General features: G+C 45.0%; 1 long non-coding RNA gene across 1 annotated transcript; it reads right to left on the minus strand.

Moving 5' to 3' along the window:
• Window positions 1-1035: 1035 nt before the first annotated feature.
• On the minus strand, window positions 1036-7955 carry LOC132681950 (uncharacterized). The gene is made up of 3 exons (XR_009611348.3): window positions 7207-7955; window positions 4133-4212; window positions 1036-1892 (listed from the first exon to the last, which is right to left on the minus strand). It is a non-coding gene; the product is annotated as an uncharacterized LOC132681950 (long non-coding RNA).
• Between the last annotated feature and the right edge of the window lie 501 nt (window positions 7956-8456).

Genomic DNA, 8456 nt, shown 5'->3' on the forward strand with positions numbered 1-8456 from the left:
TCTAATGGATTAAGGTGATCTCCACTAACTGCCTTCCGGAAACCAAACAACAACCTCTCCAAAGAGAGTATCATCTAGACCCTCTACAATGTTTCATAAAACTTTCCTGGAAGATTATCAGGCACACCCAGATGGAGAACTACAATTAAAAAATCAAAATAGAAACAGACGCAGTTGTGATTCAGATATCGAAATTATCAAACCAATGTTAAAACAAGGGCAGATTCCCCTTCCCCCTCCACCTCTACCACAGATCATTCACAAAGTACCACAGACAAACTTGTAGTGCCTAAAACTAGAATGGGGCCCTGCCCAGCTAGGAATCTCGGTAACTCAGAAATGGGCTTCTCCTTGGAAGACATGTGTGTGGAGAGACCTTGAATAATAGCAGGGAAAACTGACTGCCATCCCAGAGGCTCATTCATTACCCTTAGTGATTACTCACATGAACCCAGTACCTCCCCAAATCTCCTAGAGTCTTGAATTGTTCCACAGCCTTTAAATTTCTTTTAATGATTATTTATTTTTGAGAGAGAGAGAGACAGACAGACAGAGCACAAGCAGGAGAGGGGTAGAGAGAGAAGGAGACACAGATTCCCAAGCAGGCTACAGGCTCTGAGCTGTCAGTGCAGAGCCTGACGCGGGGCTCAAACTCACAAACTGTGAGATCATGACCTGAGCTGACATCAGATGCTAAACTGACTGAGTCAACCAGGCGCCCCTGAATTTTTTAAGTAAAGCTGAACTCTGCGAGGACAGGCGTTAGGGTAGACCGGCTTTGTGGTCAGGAGAAGAGCAGGGGGCTCAGAACATCAGCAGAGAGTTTGCTAGGAGTTGCAGTGCAGGCTGGCTGCTGACCAGGACTGTAGGACGGAAGAAAATGGAGATCCCACAAAGATTTAATTAATATTCCTTTACTTTTATTCATAAGAGGCTAGGGGTGAACATGAAGAGGGGCTGTGAGAATTTTAGCCCCCTGCCCCTGTCTTCTCTTGTCCCCATGTTCAGTCAGTCACAAATCAAAGAATTAATAAAACTAAGACAAGCCTGGGGCACCTGGGTGACTCGGTTGGTTAAGCGGCCGACTTTGGCTCAGTCACCGTCTCACAGTTCATGGGTTTGAGCCCCGCGTCAGGCTCTGGGCTAACAGCTCATAGCCTGGAGCCTGCTTTGGATTCTGTGTCTCCCTCTCTCTCTGCCCCTCCCCCACTTGTGCTCTGTCTCTCTCTCCTCTGTCTCTCAAAAATAAACATTTAAAAAAATTAATAAAACAATTAGAAAAAAACCAAGATAAGCCTCCCCATTACCTAATTCAATTTATTTTCTTTGGTCTTTTCCCTCTCGTTTCTTCTTCCCAGATTCCCTCCATGGATAATGCATTTTATCCTCTTCTCTTAAGGTGCCCTTAAAGCTATGCGCACTCCCCCCACCCTCCCCCTAAGCCCCAGCACAGGCCTGTCCCTGTGGTAACATCTTCTGGAACCAAGACAACCAAGCGGAAAGGAAACTAAGGGGGTGCCCAGCTTTCTCCACCGGCAGCATCAAGTGTGCTCAGAAGGCAGGCAGGGGCTCTGACCCTGACCAGTGCACACACAGGAGTGAACCATTCTCTCCACTGGGCCAAGACACACAGCAGGCTTTGCTCTGGTCACATCTGTGCTCTGTGTGTCCTTGCAAGCTAAAAACAAAGGAGAGGGTTTTACCCCGTCTCTCCCTTCCCATAATTACTTTTAGTGGTGAAGCAGTTAATGCGGTATTCCTCCTCTTGGCTCAGAGTTTTCATTCTTTATTGGCACCGTTTCATCCCAGGAGACAATAGCAGATTGTTTCTGGTGTTCGAAGAAGGATCTTGTTCTGGCAGGCAGGCTTCCAGTCAACAAGCTTGACATCTTCTGCAAAGAACGTGCATGTGCTGTGTTTGAACCTGACTTTCAAGTGTCTTGTATAAAGACAATCCTCCTAATCACAACCTGCAACTGTGTTAGGAACTTGCACAAAACTGAAACCAAAAATACTCCTAAGAGAGACTGAGAGAGAAGCAAAGAGAGGAAAGAGTAGGCAAGGCGTACTGAAATCCTTGGACCAAAATGCTCTGGGCTCTCTTCGTGTCACCTGATTAGAAAAAGCCCTTCTCTTCCTCATCCCTCTGACCTGGTTAGCAGCTTTAAAACAGCGATATTGGGTAATCTTAACCACAGCAATCACCCCAGATGAGGAACTTTCCTGGCAGGAAGAGAAGAAATGGAAAGCAATGCAGGACTCCCTACTGGGATCTGTGGGTCCCTCCAGAGCCAGCAACTGCCCCCTGAGGCCTCAGATCCCCCTCCACCAGTGGCCATTCCACTGACAGCTAGGCACAAAGCACACGTAGATAACCTTCAGGAAAGGCCATCCCAGGGGGGACAAGAAAGCTGAACTAAGAGAAACAATCATCAAGTCCTTCCTATAGTCACAGTTCATAAAGCACAAAGCATTTTGGCCTACCATGTCTCAAAACTCTATGTGAAGAAGACAGATTTTTAAGATAAGGAAACAAACCCATCGAGGCAAAGCGACTTGCCAGAGGTCACATGGCTAACCAACAACAAAGCTAGCTATTATAAAATAAACTTTCTGGAGGAGGAATGACAAATCTGTCATGCAGAAAAATTCCAAATAATCCACCGAGACGCTCTGCTTTCAAGGAGGTGGAGCACAACTCCCCACTCCTTGAGTGTGGGCTGTGCATAGCGACTTCTTTCCAAAGAAGCTGCCATGGAACGGTGAGCATAACTTCACAATGAAGAACCTAATAAACACAACCGCAGACAAGCGGTCAAGGTCAACATCAACTTATAAGTCATGTTGATAGCACGTACCCTAGATCTGATGTGATGAGAATGGAACTTTACCTCCATAGTCTTCCTCCCCAAAACCCATAACCCCAGTCTAATCATGAGAAAGACACTGGACAAATCCCAGCTGATGGGCACTCTACAAACACCTGACCAGTGTCCCTCAAAATTTTCCAGGTCATCAAAGACAAGGAAAATCTGAGAAACTATCACAGCCTGTGGAAACCTAAGGAGACACGGTTACTAAACGTAATGTGGTACACCAGACGGGATGCTGGAACAGAAAAGGGACAGTAGGTGAAAACTAAGGAAATCTGAATCAATTATGGACTTGAATGAAAATGTACCAATGCTGATGCATTAATTGTAACAGATCATACTAATGTAAAATGTTAATAATAGGGAAACTGCACTGGGTATACGGGACTGCTCTGTAGTATCTTCCCAGTTTTTCTGTAGATCTAAAACTGTTCAAAAATTAAAAGTTTATTTAACTAAAATATCAGGCTCTGAGCTCCAACTCACAACTTTCTTTTTTTTTTTTTTTATAATTTTTTTTAATATTTATTTATTTTTGAGACAGAGAGAGACAGAGCATGAACAGGGGAGGGGCAGAGAGAGAGGGAGACACAGAATGGGAAGCAGGCTCCAGGCTCTGAGCCATCAGCCCAGAGCCCAACGCGGGGCTCGAACTCACGGACCGCGAGATCGTGACCTGAGCTGAAGTTGGACTCTCAACTGACTGAGCCACCCAGGCGCCCCTCCAACTCACAACTTTCTATAAGAGCATACAGTTCTACCTCTTGTTAAGCAGGCATCTTCTTGGTCTGCAATTCAATCAACATCTAGTTCCCTTGGCAAGCACTAGATTCTGAGAACGCAAGCGCCATGTCAGCTTTTGCTGGGCATTTGACCCCCTAGCGCATTGCACACCACCTGGCACATAGTAGGTACTCAATAAATATTTGCGGAATGAAAGAAACCAGGTTCAAGGGTGTTTAGAACTGGTTTGTCTAAACGTATTAGATTCAAACACTCAACCCTAGGTCAGAGAAAAAGCTAAACTATTTAAGGTATCAAAATAAGAAAATAAAATCCCAGACCCTATTTCAGTTGGTAAAGTGTTAATTCCAATGGTGGTGGTAAGCATGGTCATTTAAGAACAAAGCAGAAACTACAGCAAGGCTACAAATGTGATTTGGAACTCACATCGCAAAGAAGAGGAAAAGAAGAGTCCGTGAACTCTAAGCTACAAGCTGGTGTCGCATTAAAAGTCAGTGTTATCAGTGTGTACTCACAAAAATGCATTTGGAGCCCACACGTTATTCTTTCACTCCCGTGGCTTCTTGGCTTTACCCAAAATACAGTTTGAGATTCCCTACAGAAACGAGACAGAATAATAAAATGATTACAGAATAAACAATGGCCCCATGAGGAAATGTTTAAAAATTGAGGAAGTTTAGCTAGAAAAGGGAAGAGCTGTTAAGTAACTTGATAATAATTACTCAATATATAACAAGTTTTTATAAGGAGAGAACTAACCACTTCTGTGGCTTGACAGAAAACCAGACAAGAGAGAATTGAGCTTGAATTGCCATCAGGTTTTATCATCAGAAATTTCCTCTTTTATATCCTGGAGAGCTTTAAAATTAGAATGGTCAGCTATCTGGTCAACATGGCCTACTAAGAATGGTGGCCCTGATGATACCCTTGTCGATCTATGAGTCTATTATCTGACTCAGTCTTCATTCTGCACATGGATAAAATGATGGTACAAGGCTTTCTTCCATCACCAACCAGACCACAGTCTTTACATGGGCAGAAACCACTTCTGTGTTGTGCACCTCTCCCCTTATCACCAAACATTATTTCCTGGCAGTGAGTGCTCAATAAATACTCGCCAAAAAAACAAGTTAATAAGTAAATCAACCTTGAATAATGAAAACAATGACCAATTATATTCTGCATTTTTAGACTTAAGAGAACATGAAGTAGAAGAACGAGAGCAAAAGAATGTTGCTTTCATTGATCACTATTTAATCATCTAAAAGAACTTAAATAGATATTCTAAAGAAAAGCCTAGAGGGGTGCCTGAGTGGCTCAGTCAATTAAGCGTCTGACTTCGGCTCAGGTCATGCTCTTGCAGTTCGTGAGTTCAAGGCCCACGTCCAGCTCTGTGCTGACAATTCGGAGCCTGGAGCCTGCTTCGGATTCTTCATGTGTGTTTGTGTGTGTGTCTCTCTCTTTGCCCCTCCCCCACTAGCACTCTGTCTCTCTGTCTCTCTCTCTCAAAAATAAACATAAAAAAAAAAAAGCCTAGAGAAAGGCACTGACACAGTCCCTGACACATTACAAGCTCTGTGGCAAATGTATTTTCTAAAGATGGCCACAGTTAACATGACCCCTCCCACATGTTCTTACCAAGTGAGACTGACACACCTCCACTAGGGTCTGTTTCCTTTTCTTGAATCTAGGCATACCTTGCAACTGTTCCAAAAGTTGCAAAAATGATGCTGTGTAACTTCTGAGTCAGACAAGGCAACATATGGCTTCAGCTTCTCTCTCTTTCTCTCTTTTAGGATGCTTACCCTTGATTCTCAGCCACCATATTGGGAAGAAGCCCAGGCCACGTGGAGAAGCCAGACATGCTCACACCAACATCAAGCACTAGACATGGGAGTGAATGCGACTCAGAGGATTCCAGTCCCCAGCCTTCAAGTCATCTGCCTGTGGACCTAGTCCTCATGGAGCCCTCTTTCCTGTGCTAACCCTGAATTTCTGACTCAGCAAAACTGTAAATAGTAGCATATGATTATTAGTGTTTTAAACCACTAAGTCTGGGGTTATTTATTACACAGCAATAGATGACTAATACAGGTACTTACTAAATGTTAGTTTAACTGGTTTAATTGACTTGAAGATCCCTAATTTAACTGCACAAATTTCCTGAATACCTACTCCTATGTGTCTGGCACAGAGTTAGGCCCTAGGAACATACACAGTTAAGACATGGCCCCTCCCTTCCACCAGCTTCCTGTAAGGGGATTAAACACAAAGTAAAAAGTTCATTTCAGGGGGCACCTGGGTGGCTCAGTCGGTTAAGTGGCCGACTTCGGCTCAGGTCATGATCTCGCGGTCTGTCAGTTCGAGCCCCCGCGTCGGGCTCTGTGCTGACAGCTCAGAGCCTGGAGCCTGTTTCAGATTCTGTGTCTTCCTCTCTCTGACCCTCCCCCGTTCATGCTCTGTCTCGCTCTGTCTCAATAAATAAACATTTTTAAAAATATGTTTTAAAAAAGTTCATTTCAGAATAATATGATCTATCATATACTATAATATATATCTTACACTAGTAGGTACTTCTGGGCTGAAACTGGTATCTTAAATCAGGAAGCAATTCCCCTGTCCCTGTGGGCCCTATTTACTTGAACTGATGGGCATGCGGTCTCCAGGCTTATCCAGTGAGGGTACCGACCGGAACTGTAGCTAAAGGAGTCAGAAGTTATGTTTTCAGTGCACCGAAGCTCCGGAGAAGGGAAGAGATACAGAATGAGGGTTGGTATGTGTTACACAGCGCAGGCCTGATTCTGAGTCTCTCTGAGAGAGGGGTAAATTGAGAAGTAGAAAGAGTTAAGTTCCCGAAAGATCTTGCAGGACCTTCAGCTCTGGCAAGACTGTCTCAGAGGCCCCGTGGTAAAGGTGCAGTCTATAAGACTGCAAGTATGATGTGACCGCCTTAGTGATTTTTCACTCAATTAATACAAAGTCTATGTTTTGTTTTGTTTTTAATGTTTGAGAGAGAGAGCGCGTGCAAACAGGGGAGGGGCAGAGACAGAAGGGAGAGAGAATTCCAAGCAGGCTCCACACTGTTAGCACAGAGCCCCACGCGGGGCTCCAACCCATAAACCGGGAGACCATGACCTGAGCCAAAACCAAGAGTCTGAGGCTTAACCGACCGAACCACCCAGGCGCCCTTAGGGGTTTTTTCTTTTATTGCGGCAAAACAGACCTAACATAAAATTTACCATTTTAGCCATATTTAACTGTACAGCTCAATGGCATTGAGTACATTCACAATAATGTGCAGTGATCAGCACCATCCATCTCCAGGGCTTTTTCATCACCCCAAACCGAAACCGTGCACCCATTAAGCAGTAATGGCCCATTCCCTCTCCCCCTGCCCCTGGTCACTCCTATTCTACTTCCTGCCTCCACCTACGACTCTTCTAGGGTGGGGGCTTCCGCGGTGAAATTTGAAACTGGCCTGGTGGAGGGAGGGGTAGGAGAGATGGAAGAAAGAGGCAGACCCTTCCAGGCTGCTAGGCGGCAGTTTTTAAAAAAGCAAGGGGGGCAGTTTTAAAATAAGCCTACTTACGAGGCTTGTCTTCAGCAGCCGTAAGATCGGACCGTTTATAGAGGCCTTAACGGGGTTCAGCCACGTATACCATCTAAGATGGTGTAAACAACACGTTGTGCCCTCAAGGCTGTGCCCTCGAAAAGCGACCCCGCCGTGGAACTGGTGGGCGGAAGGTACATTCCACGGAGAGAGGAAGGGTGGGGAACTTCTGATTACCAATCCAGCAATGGGTCAACCAGCGGTCACGTCCTCTGGATGACCTCCTCCTCCAACACTGCAGCCCCGGGGCCTGCGCTTCCACTCTTACACGCCCCTCCCACCCCGAAGTGTGTCCTGAGCGGTCCGCAGGGGGCGTTCTTGGCACGGGGGTGCCTCCTTTGGTAGCTAACTGGCTGCGCCGGAGGCAGACGCCACAGTAACAATTTAGTATCTGCGAGAGAAAACACAGATTAAGACCATGACTCACAAAGTGAGTACTAATTTTGTCCATTAAGAGCCTCATGATCTGAACTCTGATTTACTAAGTCCCCTAGGCTGGGAATTGGATCCCTCAGGACATTTACTTGTGTCCTCATGTGATTTAATAAAGATGATACATTAGTATGTAGGAACACAAAATATTCTGTTTGGATAATAGCATAGGTTCCCCCTTGCCAGACATAATGTAATACTGTCCAAGTCCACCTTATTTTGGAGGACAGTTTTTCTCATTAGGAACGTTTCAGTGTTCAGGGCCACCAGGGTTGTTCAGCCCGTTAAGCATGGGACTCTTGGTTTCTGCTCAGGTCATAATCTCAGGGTTAGTGGGTTGACAGTGTGGAGCCTGCTTGCAATTTTCTCTCCCTCTCTCTTTGCCCCTCCCCTGCTCAGTCTTTATCTCTCTCAAAATAAATAAATAAATGAAACATTTAAAAAATAGTAAATTAAAACACGAATCGTTTTATTTAAAATGTTTAATTTATGTATGAGCAATAACATTCAGAAGGTCCCAATTGTACTATGGAGATACTTTTTTGTAGAAATGTTCATGCACACACCACTTAAGATGATTACCCTATGTAAGTGTCCTATAATTTGGAAAACTGTGCTCTGTAAATGAGAAGATTAAAGGCACCTGCTCAGCCTCTGCAAGCTGGCCTGCAGCTATAGCCCAGAGATGCCACCACCTGGAATCTTAACTCTGTCACCCATTGTCCCACGAGGAAATGATCCAGCAGGAATCTCCCCTCTCCCCTCTCCTGGGGAGCTATTCTGGCTCCCTCGTCTCC

This window comes from Panthera onca, chromosome A1, assembly GCF_046562875.1.
Source record: "Panthera onca isolate mPanOnc1 chromosome A1, mPanOnc1 haplotype 2, whole genome shotgun sequence".
NCBI classification, from domain to species: domain Eukaryota; kingdom Metazoa; phylum Chordata; class Mammalia; order Carnivora; family Felidae; genus Panthera; species Panthera onca.